The sequence below is a fragment of the Podarcis vaucheri genome (genome assembly GCF_965113315.1).
Source record: "Podarcis vaucheri genome assembly, chromosome: 15".
Classification (NCBI taxonomy): Eukaryota; Metazoa; Chordata; class Lepidosauria; order Squamata; family Lacertidae; genus Podarcis; species Podarcis vaucheri.
In genome coordinates, this window is record NC_138753.1 from 32505615 (window position 1) to 32528246 (window position 22632).

A 22632-nucleotide genomic window follows, 5' to 3' on the forward strand; every position below is an offset into this window, starting at 1 on the left:
TGTCCTGGGCACAAAATTTGGGGGTGGCATAAAAATTCAAAAGAAAAATAAACCACTTTGAGGGTTTGTTTTTTTTAAAAAACCACACAATTAAGTGGTGTCAAGCGGTGTAAAAATTACATGGAATAAATAATACTAATAAAATAAACAGCCGCTGACCCTGTCCCCTCTCCTTGCTGGGAAGACCCTTCCCCACCATCATCGCTGCCCAGGCCTGATAGGAACCATGGGTTAGGGCAGAGCTTTCCAAACTGTGTGTTGCAACACATTAGTGTGTCAGCTTCAGTGTGTAAATGTGTCTTGCAAACGCTCCCCATTCTCCTCCTGGGGCTGGAAAGGGGTTAGTTTAACCTCTGGTTTGCTAGTAAAACTGAATTACTGTGTCCCGAAATGATGCATGTCTAAAAAGTTTGTCACCAACATGAAAAGTTTCAATTAGGGAGAGCCCCGGGCACTGGCAATCCACGCTACGCCCCAGTCTTATTGTAAACTACAACTTCCAGTTTGTAATTAACATAAGGTTGCCATACGTCTGGAATTTCCTGAACATGTGTCCAGGGGGAAATTTTTGGATAATCAGCAAAATGTGTTGTATCCTGCTAAATTCTTTTCAGATTGGATCCATTGACATTAATTAACATAAGTTAGTCATGTTCATTAATTTCAAGGGATCTACTTGGAGTGGGGTCAGTACTGGATACAACCCAATGTATGTGAGACACTTCAAATTACAGATGCTTCAGGTTACAGACTCCGCTAACCCAGACATAGTACCTCGGGTTAAGAACTTTGCTTCAGGATGAGAACAGAAATCATGTGGCGGCAGTGGGAGGCCCCATTAGCTAAAGTAGTACCTCAGGTTAAGAACAGTTTCAGGTTAAGAACAGACCTCCCGAACGAATTAAGTGCGTAAGCAGAGGTACCACTGTAGATAATTAAAGGAGCAAACTGAATGAATTTGGATCTGCAGAAGATATTAAAAAATAGATTTAAGGAACTACAGAGAGAGGAAGAAGGAAGTCAAGCTTTGAAATGTTAAAACGATTGTAAAATGAATGAAATGTATAAACCTGAAAGGTATAAATAAAAATTAAAAACAAAACAATACTTTGAGCGGGCCCGGCCCCTTTCCCACAAAGATCAAAGGGCCCGGAGACACGCCTGGCCCCTAGAGTTGGTGCACCTGCACAGGGTCTACATCACACCTGTTTCAGCCCTTGGCAGACCCTGCCCATGTGACAGGAAGACTGCGACCATGTTGTTGTTTTCCCTTGCTCCCCCTCAATACGCATATCTGCTAAAATACTGGGAAACAAGAGGAAGCTACAGTGGTTATCTTATCTGGTGGCCAGTTTAGCAGCTTTTATAGCCCTAGTTATTGGGGAAATCTACCTGTATACACAACTGATAAGCATAGGTTTATGATGCTGAGTGCAACCAGAAAGTCTTCCATGTGGAAATGTAAAACGTCAGCCTTACAAATGGAAGTTGCTACCTGCATACAAAACCGACAAGGGTACATTTTTTGATGCTGCACCAGAAGCTACAGGCCTCCATTTTCCGCATCCTTGCTGTCACACGGAAGAAGAAATTCTGTACATATATCTGTCTACTCCTGTAGATAGCTGTTTTGTTGGACACCTTTATATACAGGCACCCCCCCCCATTTGCATGAGGGTGGTGTTCCAGGTCATTGTGCATGTCACCAGGATGTGCGTAAGCTTGCCCTGCCCTGTTTTGCCTCCGTTCTGCCCCATGCAGAAAACGGCACCCCCTCCAACATGTCTCTGATGAGAATAGAGATGTCCCATTCCATAATTATAATTTTACTATTCATACCCTACACATCTTATTGGATTGCCCCAGCACTCTGGGCAGCTTCTAACATATATAAAAAACATAATAAACATTCAGAATACATCCCTATACAGGATTGCCTTCAGACAGTTCAGTGGTTACATAACTCCATACCCTCCAACATTTCTCCAATGAAAATAAGGACATCCTAAGGAAAAGCAGGAGATTCCAGGGCGCAATCAGAAACCGGGACAGCTTCTCTAAATCAGGGACGTCCCTGGAAAATAGGGACACTTGGAGGGTCTGAAACTGTGCACACATCTGTGGTTGCATACATGCCAATCACACTCAAATGGGGGTTTGCCTGTATATAAGAAAAGCAATTCAAATAATTATCCACCACTTTTTGGTAGTCACACCCACCCTCCTGGCAGATGTAGACATCTGAAGGCAGCCCTGATTTGGGAAGCTTTTAATGTTTGATGTGTGTGTGTTTTCTTTCACTCTATAGTTTTGTTGGAAGCCTCCCAGAGTGGCTGAGACAACAAAAGCATATTAGGTTAGCAAATGTGTTTGTTTTTTTTGTATGTTTTAATAATAATAATAATAATAATAATAATAATAATAATAATAATAATAATAATAATACATTTTATTTGTATCCCACCCTTCCTGGCCAAAGCCAGGCTCAGAGTGGCTCACATCATATAAATAAGACAACATGCATAATACGATATGCAAATAAAATAACATTCAACATTTATTACAATAATATAGTATTTTTTTTGTATGTTAAATGGTATAGTTTAATTATGGAGAAGTGATAGGAAACTGAGCACAGCCTTATTGTAATACTGTACATTGTTCCTGATGTTATAAGAATCCTATGGTCCCAAATATAAAATAAATATTCATAAATGTACAAGGAAACACATACATAAGTATATAAACCACATGTCTGAAATAGTACAGGAGAAAAATCCTGAAGTCATTTTGACTCTCCCAAATTGACCTCAATATATTTCTCTGCAAGAAGGGAGGAAATGGAGAAAGCCTCCCCTTTGTCTTTTTGCTTACAAATCTGTTGTTTCTTCTCCATTTACCTCAATTTTGCTAATTGTATTTTGTTCTTTTCTTTTCTTAACCTGCCAAGCAAGCCATTTTCCTGATTTGTTAGCGAATTCAAAGTTTTTTTGTCTTAATCTTTTCACATTCCATTCGACCTCTCTGTTTATTAACATCGCAAATTGGGTTTGTAGGATTTTTATTTCCTGTATTGTCTTCTCATTATTGGGTTTTTTAATCAACTTTTGTTCATTGTTCATAATCTGTCTTAGGATCTCTTTTGTCGCTTTCTCCTTGTTGTTCCTTTTCCATACGTTCTGTTGGATGAAGAGGCCCCTCATCACTGCCTTACTTGCGTCCCACACTACACTCGTTTTTGTCCCTTTATCCATATTCATCATGAAGAATTCAGTTAGGTTTTTTTGTGCTTTTTCTACGAACTTTTGGTCATCCCATAAATTATCATTCAATCTCCACCTAAAGGTTCGTTCTTCAAAACCTTTTAACATCATTTCTATTGGGTTGTGATCGGAGATCACCTTCGCCTGTATTTCAATTTTTTGAATTCTTGGGGTTAGCTCGTTCGAAACCCATATTTGATCTATTCTTGAAAAGGATTGGTTAGGTTCTGAGTGATAAGTAAACTGCTTTTCCAATGGATGTCTGAGCCTCCACATGTCTACCAGATTACAGTTCTTCGTCATCGTAAAAAAGGTTTTGGGTAATTTCCCTTCTTTATTCTCCGTTTTCCTTAATCTATCCATTTCTGTTGAGACCACACCATTCATATCACCCATTATTATAATTTTCTGGTCCATATATTCAAATAACGTCTCTTCCAACAATCTAAAAAATTCTGTCTTATTCCCATTTGGTGCGTAGACCCCAACAATGATTAATTTTTCCCCTTGCCAATTAATTTGTACTGCAATGATTCTCCCTTCTTCATCCTTAAATAGTTGGTGTGATTCAATCTTATTTTGGATATATATAACAACACCTCTCTTTTTCTCTTTATCCGAGGATATGAATTCATTCCCTAATCTTTTATTAATCAGAATTTTTCTATGTTTTTTTGCCACATGCGTTTCTTGTAGGCATATGACATCCAGCTTTTTCTTTTTCAGGATATGTTCGATTCCGTTCCGTTTCTTCTTATCATTCATTCCATTAATGTTCCAATTCCATAGTCTTAATGTCATTCTTCTTACCACTATTTGAGTTTTAGTTTTCTTTATAGTCTTTCTGTCCCTTCCCCTTCTTCCTCTTCTTCCTCTTCTTCTGATTCTCTCCCAGTCTCTTCTTCTTCTCCTCCTGATACAGAGTCCTCTTTCCTTTTTGCTCCTCCTTCTGCTCCTTTTACCTCTTCTTCTCCTTGTTGTAATTCTTTATATCTTCTTGTAAATTTTCCTATTTCCTCCGGACTTACTAATCTTCTTTTTACACCTTTGTAGAAGAAAGAGATTCCTTCAGGGAATTCCCATCTGAAATCAATCTTATTCTTCTTAAGTAATTGCACCAGCGGTTTGTAGGCTTCTCTTCGTTTCAACAATCTTATTGGTATATCTTTAAATATGATTATGTAATTCCCATCAATATATAATCTCTTCTCTCTATTCCTTTGCAAAACCAAATTCCTCATTTCTCTATCTCGCCAAGTCTTTAATCTGCCTCTCTACATAGGGTTGCCCCCTTCCATAAGGCCCAAGTGATGTGGAGCTTGCTTTCTTGTAGGCAACACATGCACCCAATTATATTGATCACGCTATGGGAGTTTGAGGAGCTTGTGTTCCTACAAAGATTCCCTGGGCTGACGTTGCCCAGTGAGTGAACATATGACCCTGAAGAAGCCTGGATCTTGAAAGGAGCTCAATGGATTCTCCATGGTGGCTCAAAATGAAGAGCTGTGGATTTCTATCCAACATATTTCTTCTCAGAGTAGATCCATTCAAAAAGATGACTTTAAGTTAAACACGACAATTCATTTCAATGCCTCTATGCCAAGTATGACAACGTTGTATACCAGCTGTGGTCCTTGCTTGGGATCAGTGTCAGCACGTGGAATTCTCAGATGTTGCTGGCATTCTAGCACCCTGCCCAAGGCCACAGTAGATCAGTGATACTCTGATTGTTCTGTGAGTCACTCTTTAAACGTTACACTATGTTCCCGGGGAAGCAACATTCTGGGAACTACACTGGTACCTCGGTTTAAGTACTTAATTCGTTCCGGAGGTCCGTTCTTAACCTGAAACTGTTCTTAACCTGAAGCACCACTTTAGCTAATGGGGCCTCCTGCTGCTGCCGCACCACCGGAGCACGTTCTCTGTTCTCATCCTGAAGCAAAGTTCTTAACCCGAGGTACTATTTCTGGGTTAGCGGAGTCTGTAACCTGAAGCGTATGTAACCTGAAGCGTATGGAAGCCGAAGTACCACTGTATCAGATTTGGAGTACACCTACCCTTGAATAGTCTGGTCTCTCTCTTCAGCAATCTTTGCCAACTAAACTCAGGGCTCAGGGTGTGGACATAGGAATCTTGTTCATGGTTAGTGTTGACTTCTGGCATCCTCAGGAATATGTGTTGTTTCACTATGCCAGCCAAGATACCTTGCAGGTGGTACTCACCAAAGTGGCAGAGAGCGGCATGTTGTTTGGCCCATATTGTTTTGTGTGATTTTTGGTTCATAGATAGACAACTTGGCTTCTTCCAGAAGTCTTGGATTTCAGTTTCCCAGCTGACACCCAATGCTAAACTTTTGAGAACTGGAAAGTGACTTTCAGCTAGAACTGGATACAGCCCAGTGGTGGGGATGTAAGGTTATTAAAAGCTTCTGGGTAATGATGTATAATGAACTGAAGAAAATGTTTAAACTAACTTTTGTTTAAAAACCTGAAGCTTTTTTACTAGGACTAATAGGAACTGAACTCCCCAAAGAAGATAAGAAAATATTTTTGTATGCTACAACAGCTGCCCAAATATTGTTAGCCCAAAGACAGAAGGATGAAAAGATAGCGACAAAAGAAGAATGGCAAATCAAGCTAATGGACTATGCAGAAATGGCAAAATTAACGGCAAACCTCAGAGACTATGACAGTGAGAAGTTTAAAAAAGAGTGGGAATAGTTTATTATTTATGTGCAAAAACAGGTTGATACATCTAAGTAAAGCATTTAAGTAAATGCTTTCAACTAGCAGAAAATTAGATAAAATTAAGGGAAATAATAATTGAAAAGGTTTAAGAATGGATATGCAGAAGAACTTAGTTAATATAAGGAATCAGAAGAGGGTATGGAGGGAAGTCCAGAGATTTAGGGAATCTCAAAGAGAAGCTTTGTGAAAACATATTTGTATAAATTTAGATCTGGTAGAAATGTGTTAATTACTGTTTTTATTTGTGAGGTGGAGTCACCTGGTCAATGTCATTGCTTTCTGTGTTTCAGACTTTGATATAATGTTTATATGAGGCTTGCCTTTCTTTGCTTTTACCCACCAGATGGTCTACCTGATATATGCAAACTCCCTCGAAAATTAGGAAGATGCAAAGCAAGTTTTATAAGTTTTTTCTTCAATGTTGAAACCCTGAAGTGTGAGAAATTCATTTACGGTGGCTGTGGAAAGAATGCAAATAACTTTCTGAATGAAGATGAATGCTATCAAGAATGTGGCCGCTTTGGTAAGAACAAATAACTTGCTGTTTTAGGGCAGGAGCTGTGAACATTTTGGGGCAAATGGGCACATTTCAAAATTTGAGAAACTCTGATGGGTGCATGTCCCCTTTTCTTGAAAACATGAAAGGCCTCCAAGTACAATATTATTATCTCTCTCTCCAAACCCCTCCATACAAACCCAGAAAGGCAACATCCTCTCCCCTTAAAACCTAAACACAACTGAACAAAAAGCACTGTTTGAAATGATTTTTGGTACATTTTACATATTGCAAATTTTATTTGAGACCACTGAACAAGACTTATGGTCAAAAAGCCTTTGGCTTACTTTTCTCAAGGTATCTTAGCACAATGACAAACAGAATGTCTGAGAAGATAAAAATCAATTAAAATAAAATAATGTGTATCATTACAGTGGTACCTCGGGATAAGTACTTAATTCGTTCCAGAGGTCCGTTCTTAACCTGAAACTGTTCTTAACCTGAAGCACCACTTTAGCTAATGGGGCCTCCCTCGGCTGCCACGCCGCCAAAGCAAGATTTCAGATCTCATCCTGAAGCAAAGTTCTTAACCCGAGGTACTATTTCTGGGTTAGTGGAGTCTATAACCTGAAACATCTGTAACCGGAAGCGTATGGAACCTGAGGTACCACTGTACTCAATAACAGCCGAACTCAATGTCTCTTCTCTGTTGCTTTTTGACTGACCAGTCTTCTCCAGTAGAAGATAAACCATACAGAATACAGTAACATCAAATTAAGTATAGCTGCAAATAATATCATATATTTTATGATGTGCTGCAACATAAGTATCTTTCCAGCTTTTCAAACTGAGAAATCTAAAGTACTGAGCCTACTCTCAGGCAGCCATGGCCAGACTCCAGAAGGGATTCTTCCTTCAGGTAGAAAATATCTGACAGGGCTGGTGCAAAATCTAGCCACTCCCTGTCTCCATGGCTCTTTAGCGCAACTCCAGGGCATGGGCAGATAGCAACAGATTCCAATTGCATGAACTGCAACTCCCGTGCAGAGTTCCAAAGGAAAAACACACACTAAGGCAGCAGAATTCTTCAGTTATAGTTTACTGAGGTTTAAAAGCGTACAGGATCTTACTGGATCCCCGGTAAAGTCCCAAAACTTCAGCTCCTAAGATCTCATCCAGTTACAGAAGCAAAGAAACAGACAGTATAACAGAAAGCATAGAAAGAGACACAGAACTGCTCTATAGGCAGGAAATATATCATCTGTTCTGCACCCATAAAACTCACAATGCTTGACGATATCATCCCTTGAAAGGAAAATGAACAATGGCATCTGTTTCTGAAGGAAGATCTGCTCAAAGACTTGCTCCGACCACAATGCCTTAAAGATGGAGATGAAATTTACAACAGCTGGTTCATTTAGATGGAGGATGAATGACACCCTATTTTGAGATGAGGAGATCCACAAAAAGGCCCAAAAAACTATAAAGGACTATTTTGAAATAAATTTAAAAACAGATGTGGAAAAAAGAGTAATCTGGGACGCAAGTAAAGCTGTGATGCGAGGATTTTTAATACAACAAAATTCAATAAAGAAGAGAAATCAAAATGAAAAGAAGGATAGGATTCTGGAAAAGATAAAAGAAGGAGAGAAGAAACTCAGATCCAAACCAAAGTCCCAGGAGATTCTGAGAGAGATTAAGTTATACCAGTCACAATATATGGAATTGATGAACCAAGAGATTGAATGGAAGATCAAACAAATGAGACAGAAGACATTCGAATCTGCAGATAAATGTGGCAAACTTCTGGCTTGGCAAATGAAGAAAAGACAGAAATTAAATACGGTTACAAGCCTAGAAGTTGATGGAAAGAATATATATAAACCTAATGAGATCAGGAATTGCTTTTTGAGTTATTTTAAAAAATTATATTCACAAGGGCCGCAGAAGGAAGGAGATATAGACGAGTTTCTTAAGCGATATGGACTACAAAAAATCTCCCATCAAAGTAAAGTGGATCTAAATCAGAAGATAACAGAACAAGAGATAGAGGGGGCCATTCAAAACATGCAGTTGGGCAAATCTCCAGGACCAGATGGGCTGACTTCCAGATATTACAAAGCTTTGAAGGAGTGGATAGTACAACCGTTAAAGGAAGTCTGCAACGAGATTTTGGAGGGGAAAAGGGCACCAGAATCGTGGAAAGAAGTATACATTACACTCATACCAAAGACAGAGACTGAAAAGACTCAACTTAAGAACTACCGCCCTATATCATGACTTAATGTGGATTACAAAATTTTTGCAGACATTTTAGCAAAAAGACTGAAAAGAGTGCTGATGGATGAGATTCATATGGACCAAGCAGGCTTTCTCCCAAAAAGACATTTGTCAGATAATGTGAGGAATATTATAGACATTTTGGAACTACTAGAGGTGAATATAAACACTAAAGCAGTTTTGATTTTTGTGAATGCGGAGAAAGCCTTTGACAATATTTCTTGGAGTTTTATGAAAAAGAATCTTCATGGGATGGGGGTAGGCCAAAGTTTTGAGAATGGTATAGGTGCAATATATTCAGAACAAAAAGCAAAGCTGATTGTAAATAATGTGACAACTGAAGAATTTAAAATAGAAAAAGGGACACGACAGGGGTGCCCAATCTCCCCATTACTTTTTATATCAGTCCTGGAGGTGTTGCTAAATATGATTAGAGGTGACCAGCTAGTTAAAGGGGTACAAGTCGGAGCTAAACATTACAAGCAAAGGGCATTTGCAGATGACTTAGTACTTACTTTACAAGAGCCAGAAGCTAGTACAAAAAGGGTTCTAGACTTAATTCAAGAATTTGGTCAAGTGGCTGGGTTTAAGTTGAACAAACAAAAGACCAAGGTTTTGGAAAAAAACTTATCAGACACGGAAAAGGAGAAGTTTCAAACTGAAACAGGTTTGATGGTGGTTAAGAAGGTGAAATATTTAGGGGTTTATATGACATCTAAGAATTTGAATTTATTTAAAGATAATTATGAGAAATGTTGGTCAGAAGTTAAAAAGGACTTGGAAACATGGTCAAATCTGAAGCTTTCAATGTTGGGCCGAATTGCAGCTATAAAAATGAATGTATTGCCTAGAATGTTATTCCTATTTCAAACATTGCAAATTCTTGACAAGATGGACTGTTTCAAGAGGTGGCAGAAAGATATTTCAAAATTTGTCTGGCAGGGCAAAAAGCCTAGAATAAAATTTAAGATATTAATGGATGCTAAGGAAAGAGGGGGATTTGCCCTGCCGGACTTAAAACTGTACTATGAAGCAGCAGCGTTCTGCTGGATGAAAGAGTGGATGCTCCTTGAGAATACAGATATCTTGGACTTAGAAGGTTTTAATAATGCATTTGGTTGGCATGCATATTTGTGGTATGACAAAGCTAAAGTGCATAGGGCCTTTAAAAATCATATTGTTAGAAAAGCACTATATAATGTTTGGACTAGATATAAGGATTTGCTGGAAAACAAAACCCCTAGATGGTTGTCACCTTTGGAGGCTAAAGCGGTGAAAAAACTCAATATGGAGGCCAAATGGCCAAAGTATTGGGAAATTTTGGAACAAGATGGAGATAAACTGAAATTACAGAGTCATGAGAAATTAAAAACAAAAGTACGAGATTGGCTCCATTATTTTCAAATAATGGAGGTATATAAACAAGACAGGAAAATTGGCTTCCAGGTGGAGAAATCAAAATTAGAAACTGAACTGTTAGAACCCAATGTTAAGAATCTGTCAAGAATGTATAACTTGTTGCTTAAGTGGAATACACAAGACGAAACAGTTAAATCGGCCATGATTAAGTGGGCACAGGATATTGGTCATAGCATTATGTTTGCTGACTGGGAATGGTTGTGGAACACCGGTATAAAATTTACGGCATGTAATACCTTAAAGGAAAATATTATGAAAATGATTTACAGGTGGTACATGACCCCAGTCAAGCTAGCAAAAATTTATCATGTGCCTGATAATAAGTGTTGGAAGTGTAAAGAAACTGAAGGTACTTTCTACCACCTTTGGTGGACGTGCCCGAAGATTAAGGCTTTCTGGGAAATGATATATAATGAAATGAAAAAGGTGCTAAAATGTACCTTCCCTAAGAAACCAGAGGCCTTTCTCTTGGGCATTAGTAACCAATTGGTGTCGAAGAAAGATAGAACTTTTTTTATGTACGCTACTACAGCAGCAAGAATACTCATCGCAAAGCATTGGAAGACCCAAGATCTACCCACCTTGGAAGAATGGCAGATGAAGGTGATAGACTATATGACATTGGCTGAAATGACCGACAGAATCCATGAACAGGGGAAAGAGACGGCGGATGAAGATTGGAATAAATTTAAAATTTATCTTAAGAAATATTATAAAATTAATGAATGCTAAAATGTTGAGGTTCTTAGTAAGAAAAGGAGATTACAGCGACAAAAGACTAAGTAAAAGAAAAGAACAAATAAGGAACAAAATTTGACTAAAATTTAATTTAGGACTTGCTGAAACAATTTTGGGAATTGGGATGTAGAAAGGGGAGGTTTGGGGGAGTCAGAGAAATGAGGTTTATGAAAAAAGGAGATGAAATTATACATGTTTGTTTTGTCTTTTTATTTGTTTGTATTGTTTATAAAATTTTGTAAAATCAATAAAAAAATTTATAAAAAAAAACAAAGCCAGGCTCAGAGTGGCTTACATTATATAAATAAGACAATATGCATTATACGATATGCAAATAAAATAACATTCAACATTCATTACAATAATATAGAATAATATTTTGTATGTTAAATGGTATAGTTTAATTATGGAGTAGTGATAGGAAACTGAGCACAGCCTTACTGTAATACTGTACATTGTTCCTGATGTTATAAGAATCCTATCGTCCTAAATATAAAATAAATGTTCATAAATGTACAAGGAAACACATACATAAGTATATAAACCACATGTCTGAAATAGTGTTGTTGTTTAGACGTTTTAGTCGTGTCTGACTCTTCGTGGCCCCATGGACCAGAGCACGCCAGGCACTCCTGTCTTCCACTGCCTCCCGCAGTTTGGTGAAACTCATGTTTGTAGCTTCGAGAACACTGTCCAACCATCTCAACCTCTGTCGCCCACTTCTCCTTGTGCCCTCAATCCGAAATAGTACAGGAGAGCAATCCTGAAGTCATTTTGACTCTCCCAAATTGACCTCAATATATTTCTCTGCAAGAAGGGAGGAAATGGAGAAAGCCTCCCCTTTGTCTTTTCGCTTACAAATCCTGTCTTAAGGGTGTAATTGTGTATGAACAGGGTGAGCCTGTGACCTGGGACTCAGAAACTGAAGTATTTACCATCACAAAAGAATGGCCAGGTTGCCCAGGTAAATCAATCAGTGACCATTAACAGATATCCTGGCAAACAGGATTTCTGCTGTAGCATGATGTTTTGGCGGGTGGTGTTCTTGGTCTACAGCAGCCTTCCTCAACCTTGGCCCTCCAGCTGTTTTTGGCATACAACTCCCATGTTCCCTAGGTAGCAGGGTCAGTGGTCGGGGATGATGGGAATTGTAGTCTCAAAACATCTGGAGGGCTTGTGCACCATTGTTCTGGGTTCCTCCTCCCTCCTGCGTAGGGTGAGTGAGGGCCCTGTTGCAACCGTTTAATAAAGATCAGGCTTACTAGCTGCTTTGCTTCTCAATATTCTCTGGCTGGCCTCTGTTATTTTCTCCTACTGATAGGGAACCTACTTAAGGACTCTATACGGGCTCTTGGATGCCCAACAACGGGAAAGGAGCAGGTTTTTTCTATAACACTGACTTGTATACCATTCCTCAGTAAAATACTGCCCTTCCTTTCACAGTGTTCCCCAAAAAGTGAACCCTGTCGTACCCTTCCGAGCCAAAGATCACCATGTAGGAGCAAGAGGAAACTTTAATTCTATTAACTGCTCACCCCCAGGTTGCCCAGGTAAAGCAATCAGTGACCATTAACAGATATCCTGGCAAACAGGATTTCTGCTCTAGACCAACTCCTTCTGTAATGTTTGCACAATGTTTTGTGGGTGGTCTTGGTCTAAAGCAGGCTTCCTCAACCTCGGCCCTCCAGATGTTTTCGTCCTACAACTCCCATTACCCCTAGCTAGCAGTACCAGTGGATGGGGATGATGTCACTTTTTCATAGACCTGATAGCTTAGCCAGCCCCAGAGGCACCATTTTCCTGGGGAGTTTGTAGCCAGGGCTGCTGCAATGAACAGGCGTGGAAACCTTTGGGAGGCAGAGACGTGAGAGGGCATCAGAGAAGGGAAAGAAGGAAAGAGGGACAGAGGCCAGTGTGCCCGGGGTACTCTGACTATCATTCAAGGCACCCCAGGGTGCCACAGCACACTGGTTGAAAACCACTGGCTTAGCCAAATATGAGACGTGGTGAGAATAAACCAAACTTTATTGCTACAATAAAAGCTGAATGTACCAGGCAATTATATGATGGTCTTAATAAGAGTTGCTGGATATTTAAATTTCTTTTCCTATCTTATCCTGTCCTGCCTAATAAACCCATTACTCCACAGCACCCACACCAGAGAGGAACAAAAGGGCATGGGCGCTGCATGACAAAAGAACAGGTTTATATCAATACCATGTCACGGAACTGAAATCCTTCCAGGATGTTTCAGTCTTCTGTGGATATAATTCATAGCTCCAACATGTCCTGAGCTGAGGTAGAAGAATACTTTATTGAGAACAGAAAATTTCCTTGTAATTAATAGAGTAGATACAGATTGTCCCTAGATATTGCTTTTTCATGCCCAGATGACAGCCTCCATTTCCTTAAAGAACACCATATAGCGTCCCTTCCCTTGGTACTGGACAGTCCCATTGAAGAATCGCCATGCAGTGTGGTCCCTTCATCCTCCTGTCTCTCATCGTGGGCCTTTTCGCACCCTGGCCCGAGCTGCTGGGCATCTCTGCGTCAGATACAGGTATGAGCTCTCTCTCCTCTTACAACTTCTAAATCTTATGTGTATCATGGCTGTACCTCCCCCTATTTCTCTCCAAGTCTTTAACCTGCCTCTCTACATAGGGTTGCCCCCTTCCATAAGGCCCAAGTGATGTGGAGCTTGCTTTCTTGTAGGCAACACATGCACCCAATTATATTGATCACGCTATGGGAGTTTGAGGAGCTTGTGTGCCTACAAAGATTCCCTGGGCTGACTTTGCCCAGTGAGTGAACATGTGACCTTGAAAGGAGCTCAATGGATTCTCCATGGTGGCTCAAAATGAAGAGCTGTGGAGTTGTAGCCAACATATTTCTTCTCAGAGTAGATCCATTCAAAAAGATGACTCTAAGTTAAACACGACAATTCATTTCAATGCCTCTATGCCAAGTATGACAACGTTGCATGCCAGCTGTGGTCCTTGCTTGGGATCAGTGTCAGCACCTGGAATTCTCAGAAGTTGCTGGCATTTTAGCACCCTGCCCAAGGCCACAGTAGATCAGTGATACTCTGGTTGTTCTGTGAGTCACTCTTTAAACTTTACACTATGTTCCCGGGGAAGCAACATTCTGGGAACTACAGTGGTACCTCGGGTTAAGTACTTAATTCGTTCCGGAGGTCCGTTCTCAACCTGAAACCAGTGGCTTAGCGTGGGGGGTGCCAGGGGTGCCGGCCGCACCGGGCGCATCATTTGGGGGGGGGGCGCATTTGGCCGGCCCTCCTCGAGGAAGCAGGAACCCTACTGTCCTCGGACCTCCTCCGAAGCCTGGCGGTGGGGCGGAGAGACCTTCTCCCCGCGCCAGCCTTCGGATGGCTGTCCTGAAGACTTGTGGTGGGAGCAGTGGCGTAGCGTGGGGGGTTCAGGGGGGCCTGCTGCACCTGGCGCAGCATCTGTGGGGGGCGCGGAAGAGACTCGAGTGCTAAAATCCACGGGTTAGGGGGCGCAAATTACTTGCCTTGCCCCGGGTTAGGGGGCGCAAATTACTTGCCTTGCCCCGGGTGCTGAAAACCCACGCTACGCCACTGCCTGAAACTGTTCTTAACCTGAAGCACCACTTTAGCTAATGGGGCCTCCCGCTGCTGCTGCGCCGCAAGAGCACGATTTCTGTTCTCTCTTCAGCAATCTTTGCCAACTAAGCTCAGGGCTCAGGGTGTGGACATAGGAATCTTGTTCGTGGTTAGTGTTGACTTCTGGCATCCTCAGGAATATGTGTTGTTTCACTATGCCAGCCAAGATACCTTGCAGGTGGTACTCACCAGAGTGGCAGAGAGCGACATGTTGTTTGGCCCATATTGTTTTGTGTGAATTTTGGTTCATAGATAGACAACTTGGCTTCTTCCAGAAGTCTTGGATTTCAGTTTCCCAGCTGACACCCAATGCTAAACTATTGAGAACAGGAAAGTGACTCTCAGCTAGAACTGGATACAGCCCAGTGGTGGGGATTTAAGGTTATTAAAAGCTTCTGGGTAATGATGTATAATGAACTGAAGAAAATGTTTAAACTAACTTTTGTTAAAAAACCTGAAGCTTTTTTACTAGGGCTGATAGGAACTGAACTCCCCAAAGAAGATAAGAAAATATTTTAGTATGCTACAACAGCTGCCAAAATATTGTTAGCCCAAAGATAGAAGGAAGAAAAGATAGCAACGAAAGAAGAATGGCAAATCAAGGTAATGGACGATGCAGAAATGGCAAAATTAACGGCAAACCTCAGAGACTATGACAGTGAGAAGTTTAAAAAAGAGTGGGAATAGTTTATTATTTATGTGCAAAAATACTGTAAACAGGTTGATAGATATAAGTAAAGCATTTAAGTAAATGCTTGCAACTAGCAGAAATTTAGATAAAATTAAGGGAAATAATAATTGAAAAGGTTTAAGAATGGATATGCAGAAGAACGTAGTTAAAATATGGAACCAGAAGAGGGTATGGAGGGAAGTCCAGAGATTTAGGGAATCTCAAAGAGAAGGTTTGTGAAAACATATTTGTATAAATTTAGCTCTGGTAGAAATGTGAGTTAATTACTGTTTTTATTTGTGAGGTGGAGTCACATGGTCAATGTCATTGCTTTCTGTGTTTCAGACTTTGATATAATGTTTATATGAGGCTTGCCTTTCTTTGCTTTACCCACCAGATGGTCAACTTGATGTATGCAAACTCCCTAAGAATGTAGGAAGATGCAAAGCACGTTTACCACGTTTTTTCTTCAATATTGAAACCCTGAAGTGTGAGCAGTTCATTTTCAGTGGCTGTGCAAATAATGGAAATAACTTTCTGCTTGAAAGTCAATGCTATGAGGAATGTGGACACCTTGGTAAGAACAAATAACTTGCTGTTTTAGGGCAGGAGCTGTGCACATTTTGGGGTCCCCTTTTCTTGAAAACATGAAAGGCCAACAAGTACAATATTATTATCTCTCTCTCCAAACCCCTCCATACAAACCCAGAAAGGCAGCATCATCTCCCTTAAAATCTAAACACAACTGAACAAAAAGCACTGTTTGAAATGATTTTTGGTACATTTTACATATTGCAAATTTTATTTGAGACCACTGAACAAGACTTATGGTCAAAAAGCCTTTGGCTTACTTTTCTTAAGGTATCTTAGCACAATGACAAACAGAATGTCTGAGAAGATAAAAATCAATTAAAATAAAATAATGTGTACCATTACAGTGGTACCTTGGGTTAAGTACTTAATTCGTTCCAGAGGTCCGTTCTTAACCTGTAACTGTTCTAACCTAAAGCACCACTTTAGCTAATGGGGCCTCCTGCTGCTGCCGCACCACCGGAGCACAATTTCTGTTCTCATCCTGAAGCAAAGTTCTTAACCCGAGGTACTATTTCTGGGTTAGCGGAGTCTGTAACCTGAAGGGTATGTAACCTGAAGCGTATTGAACCCAAAGTACCACTGTATCAGATTTGGAGTACACCTACCCTTGAATAGTCTGATCTCTCTCTTCAGCAATCTTTGCCAACTAAACTCAGGGCTCAGGGTGTGGACATAGGAGTCTTGTTCGTGGTTAGTGTTGACTTCTGGCATCCTCAGGAATATGTGTTGTTTCACTACGCCAGCCAAGATACCTTGCAGGTGGTACTCACCAGAGTGGCAGAGAGCGGCATGTTGTTTGGCCCATATTGTTTTGTTTTATTTTTGGTTCATAGATAGACAACTTGGCTTCTTCCAGAAGTCTTGGATTTCAGTTTCCCAGCTGACACCCAATGCTAACCTTTTGAGAACAGGAAAGTGACTCTCAGCTAGAACTGGATACAGCCCAGTGGTGGGGATGTAAGGTTATTAAAAGCTTCTGGGTAATGATGTATAATGAACTGAAGAAAATGTTTAAACTAACTTTTGTTAAAAAACCTGAAGCTTTTTTACTAGGGCTGATAGGAACTGAACTCCCCAAAGAAGATAAGAAAATATTTTTGTATGCTACAACAGCTGCCCAAATATTGTTAGCCCAAAGATAGAAGGACGAAAAGATAGCAACGAAAGAAGAATGGCAAATCAAGCTAATGGACTATGCAGAAATGGCAAAAATAATGGCAAAGCTCATAGACTATGACAATGAGAAGTTTAAAAAAGAGTGGGAATCGTTTATTATTTATGTGCAAAAATACTGTAAACAGGTTGATACATATAAGTAAAGCATTTAAGTAAATGCTTGCAACTAGCAGAAAATTAGATAAAATTAAGGGAAATAATAATTGAAAAGGTTTAAGAATGGATATGCAGAAGAACGTAGTTAATATATGGAACCAGAAGAGGGTATGGAGGGAAGTCCAGAGATTTAGGGAATCTCAAAGAGAAGGTTTGTGAAAACATATTTGTATAAATTTAGCTCTGGTAGAAATGTGAGTTAATTACTGTTTTTATTTGTGAGGTGGAGTCACATGGTCAATGTCATTGCTTTCTGTGTTTCAGACTTTGATATAATGTTAATATGAGGCTTGCCTTTCTTTGCTTTACCCACCAGATGGTCAACTTGATGTATGCAAACTCCCTAAGAATGTAGGAAGATGCAAAGCACGTTTACCACGTTTTTTCTTCAATATTGAAACCCTGAAGTGTGAGCAGTTCATTTTCAGTGGCTGTGCAAATAATGGAAATAACTTTCTGCTTGAAAGTCAATGCTATGAGGAATGTGGACACCTTGGTAAGAACAAATAACTTGCTGTTTTAGAGCAGGAGCTGTGCACATTTTGGGGCAAATGGGCACATTTCAAAATTTGAGAAACTCTGATGGGTGCATGTCCCCTTTTCTTGAAAACATGAAAGGCCTCCAAGTACAATATTATTATCTCTCTCTCCAAACCCCTCCATACAAACCCAGAAAGGCAGCATCATCTCCCTTAAAATCTAAACACAACTGAACAAAAAGCACTGTTTGAAATGATTTTTGGTACATTTTACATATTGCAAATTTTATTTGAGACCACTGAACAAGACTTATGGTCAAAAAGCCTTTGGCTTACTTTTCTTAAGGTATCTTAGCACAATGACAAACAGAATGTCTGAGAAGATAAAAATCAATTAAAATAAAAGAATGTGTACCATTACAGTGGTACCTCGGGTTAAGTACTTAATTCGTTCCAGAGGTCCGTTCTTAACCTGTAACTGTTCTAACCTAAAGCACCACTTTAGCTAATGGGGCCTCCTGCTGCTGCCGCACCACCGAAGCACTATTTCTGTTCTCATCCTGAAGCAAAGTTCTTAACCCGAGGTACTATTTCTGGGTTAGCGGAATCTGTAACCTGAAGGGTATGTAACCTGAAGCGTATTGAACCCAAAGTACCACTGTATCAGATTTGGAGTACACCTACCCTTGAATAGTCTGATCTCTCTCTTCAGCAATCTTTGCCAACTAAACTCAGGGCTCAGGGTGTGGACATAGGAGTCTTGTTCGTGGTTAGTGTTGACTTCTGGCATCCTCAGGAATATGTGTTGTTTCACTACGCCAGCCAAGATACCTTGCAGGTGGTACTCACCAGAGTGGCAGAGAGCGGCATGTTGTTTGGCCCATATTGTTTTGTTTTATTTTTGGTTCATAGATAGACAACTTGGCTTCTTCCAGAAGTCTTGGATTTCAGTTTCCCAGCTGACACCCAATGCTAACCTTTTGAGAACAGGAAAGTGACTCTCAGCTAGAACTGGATACAGCCCAGTGGTGGGGATGTAAGGTTATTAAAAGCTTCTGGGTAATGATGTATAATGAACTGAAGAAAATGTTTAAACTAACTTTTGTTAAAAAACCTGAAGCTTTTTTACTAGGGCTGATAGGAACTGAACTCCCCAAAGAAGATAAGAAAATATTTTTGTATGCTACAACAGCTGCCCAAATATTGTTAGCCCAAAGATAGAAGGACGAAAAGATAGCAACGAAAGAAGAATGGCAAATCAAGCTAATGGACTATGCAGAAATGGCAAAAATAATGGCAAAGCTCATAGACTATGACAATGAGAAGTTTAAAAAAGAGTGGGAATCGTTTATTATTTATGTGCAAAAATACTGTAAACAGGTTGATACATATAAGTAAAGCATTTAAGTAAATGCTTGCAACTAGCAGAAAATTAGATAAAATTAAGGGAAATAATAATTGAAAAGGTTTAAGAATGGATATGCAGAAGAACGTAGTTAATATATGGAACCAGAAGAGGGTATGGAGGGAAGTCCAGAGATTTAGGGAATCTCAAAGAGAAGGTTTGTGAAAACATATTTGTATAAATTTAGCTCTGGTAGAAATGTGAGTTAATTACTGTTTTTATTTGTGAGGTGGAGTCACATGGTCAATGTCATTGCTTTCTGTGTTTCAGACTTTGATATAATGTTTATATGAGGCTTGCCTTTCTTTGCTTTACCCACCAGATGGTCAACTTGATGTATGCAAACTCCCTAAGAATGTAGGAAGATGCAAAGCACGTTTACCACGTTTTTTCTTCAATATTGAAACCCTGAAGTGTGAGCAGTTCATTTTCAGTGGCTGTGCAAATAATGGAAATAACTTTCTGCTTGAAAGTCAATGCTATGAGGAATGTGGACACCTTGGTAAGAACAAATAACTTGCTGTTTTAGAGCAGGAGCTGTGCACATTTTGGGGCAAATGGGCACATTTCAAAATTTGAGAAACTCTGATGGGTGCATGTCCCCTTTTCTTGAAAACATGAAAGGCCTCCAAGTACAATATTATTATCTCTCTCTCCAAACCCCTCCATACAAACCCAGAAAGGCAACATCCTCTCCCCTTAAAATCTAAACACAACTGAACAAAAAGCACTGTTTGAAATGATTTTTGGTACATTTTACATATTGCAAATTTTATTTGAGACCACTGAACAAGACTTATGGTCAAAAAGCCTTTGGCTTACTTTTCTCAAGGTATTTTAGCACAATGACAAACAGAATGTCTGAGAAGATAAAAATCGATTAAAATAAAATAATGTGTACCATTACAGTGGTACCTCGAGATAAGTACTTAATTCGTTCCAGAGGTCCGTTCTTAACCTGAAACTGTTCTTAACCTGAAGCACCACTTTAGCTAATGGGGCCTCCCTCTGCTGCCACGCAGCCAAAGCAAGATTTCTGATCTCATCCTGAAGCAAAGTTCTTAACCTGAGGTACTATTTCTGGGTTAGCGGAGTCTGTAACCTGAAGCATCTGTAACCAGAAGTGTATGTAACCTGAGGTACCACGGTACTCAATAACAGCCGAACTCAATGTCTGTTCTCAGTTGCTCACCAGTCTTCTCCAGTAGAAGATAAACCATACAGAATACAGTAACATCAACTTCAGTATAGCTGCAAATAATATCATATATTTTATGATGTGCTGCAACATAAGTATCTTTCCAGCTTTTCAAACTGAGAAATCTAAAGTACTGAGCCTACTCTCAGGCAGCCATGGCCAGACTCCAGAAGCGATTCTTCCTTCAGGTAGAAAATATCTGACAGGGCTGGTGCAAAATCTAGCCACTCCCTGTCTCCATGGCTCTTTAGCGCAACTCCAGGGCATGGGCAGATAGCAACAGATTGCAATTGCATGAACTGCAACTCCCGTGCAGACTTCCAAAGGAAAAACACACACTAAGGCAGCAGAATTCTTCAGCTATAGTTTACTGAGGTTTAAAAGCGTACAGGATCTTACTGGATCCCCAGTAAAGTCCCAAAACTTCAGCTCCTAAGACCTCATCCAGTTACAGAAGCAAAGAAACAGACAGTATAACAGAAAGCATAGAAAGAGACACAGAACTGCTCTGTAGGCAGGAAATATATCATCTGCCTCTGAGCGTTGACCATGAGCCCCACAGACTCACGAGATAAACAACTGCTGCAAGCTTGTATTTGAGAACATTCAAGAATGTTCTCCCCCCATAAAACTCACAATGCTTGACGATATCATCCCTTGAAAGGAAAATGAACAATGGCATCTGTTTCTGGAGGAAGATCTGCTCACCTCTTATCACCTTGACTCGCTCCTGAGAATGAAAATGTTTATTCGGCTTTACGCCCATCATAAAGCACAACACAACAAAACAAATCAAATAAAACAGTGGACTCGTACAAGCCACCAGTAATATAACACAATTCACAGCTCACAAGGACAGATATTAGCAATTCAAAAGAAAATTTAAGATTAAGATTTAGGCACTACGCTAAAATCAATATCTGATGTCATTATAGAAAATTCTTATAACTATCAATAATCGGCTAACATTCCATTCCGTCTCTTGTACGAGAGGATGGCTGTTAGGAATTTAGCAACCTGTAGGGTAATATAAGGATCCACATCTTGAAGAACCCAGGCAAGCTGTAGGTCTACTGGTTTGTCAGCCATAGGCTGAATTATGGAGTTTAGTATACTAGCACGAGCTGAACTGTACAAAGGGCAGATAAACATGACATGCTGTAGAGATTCAGATGTTTTCATATCGCTCCTGAGATGTACTGTGTACTGTGCTTTTACCTTCTTCTTAATGCGGCACCTTTGCTGTGGGCTGCCCTGGGCTCTCTGGGAGAGGAACGGGGACGGAGGGTTATAATTCGTCGTCCTCTTCTTCTTCTTTTTCTTTTTCTTTGTATCATTTGATCCACCACAAAGATTCTCTCTTTCTTCCACAGTAGTGAAAGACGAGTAATATTTTGGCATCCTCAAAAATGCCCCCTGCTCATGTGAAAGAAGACAACAGCTAAATTCCAGATGTCCTGCCAATCTACAGATGTCCTTCCATTCACCTCAGCTGAATATTCTGAATAAGTGCAAGAGTAGTTCAGCATCCTCTGTATTCTGGTTCTTGAGTATGGGGTTTTGTCCACATTAATTCATCTGCTATTAAATCCACATTAATGCTGTTAAGTGTCTTCTATGGCTTACTATTTCTTTGTGGGGAGCTTAGATTATTTTAGTTACAAAAATATTTATATGCTGCTATATCTTCTAAGTATCAAAGTGATTTACATTATCTACATATACAATAAAACATGTTAAAAAAATTAGATCAGAGAACATCAACGAACCATTAAGTAAAAATGTTTTCAGCAGGCCTTTAAAGATTCACAGCCTGCTGAATCTCTGTTGGCTGAGCAGTCCTTAGAACTGGGCAAATCGCTAAAGGTTTGGATTATTGTTGTCAGATGAGCCTCACCAACTCCGGGGATGAGACATGATGCTCCTCCAGATGATCTAAGTGTTTGAGCTGACAGATGAGATGTTAGGCTGCCCTTAGGTATTTTGGGCTTGTAAATTACCTTAATACAAAGACAATGAACTTGGCTCGGTAGTAGATGCGCAGCCAGTGTAGACCTTTGAACAATTCTGTCACCCTTTTGCACCAACTGGAGCTTTCAGATGAGGCCGAAGGGCAGCCCCTCATAGATCACATTGCTGTAATCCAGCCTCAAGGTTACCAACATGCGGCCAGACTTTCCCTGTCCAGGAGCAGCCATAGCTGCCCAATCAGGCAGAGCTGCCAAAAGGAACTCCTAGATTCAAAGGACACCTGGGCTTCTAATGAGAAACATGTTTCCAGGAGCCCTCCAGAGCTGCCTTGCGTATCTCCTGGTCATGGGAACCACCCTCCCAAAGGGCATTTGTCTTCATTTGGAAGTGTCCTGGG

General features: G+C 40.1%; 2 long non-coding RNA genes across 2 annotated transcripts in view; one reads left to right on the forward strand and one right to left on the reverse strand.

The window, feature by feature from the left end:
- The window catches only part of LOC309519672, a 363193-nt gene that overhangs the window by 120044 nt on the left and 220517 nt on the right, over positions 1–22632 (reverse strand). The gene's annotated exons all lie outside the window — the stretch shown is intronic.
- Positions 6412–21872, forward strand: LOC309519674. Its single transcript, XR_014213958.1, has 2 exons — positions 6412–6533; positions 21638–21872. It is a non-coding gene; the product is annotated as an uncharacterized lncRNA (long non-coding RNA).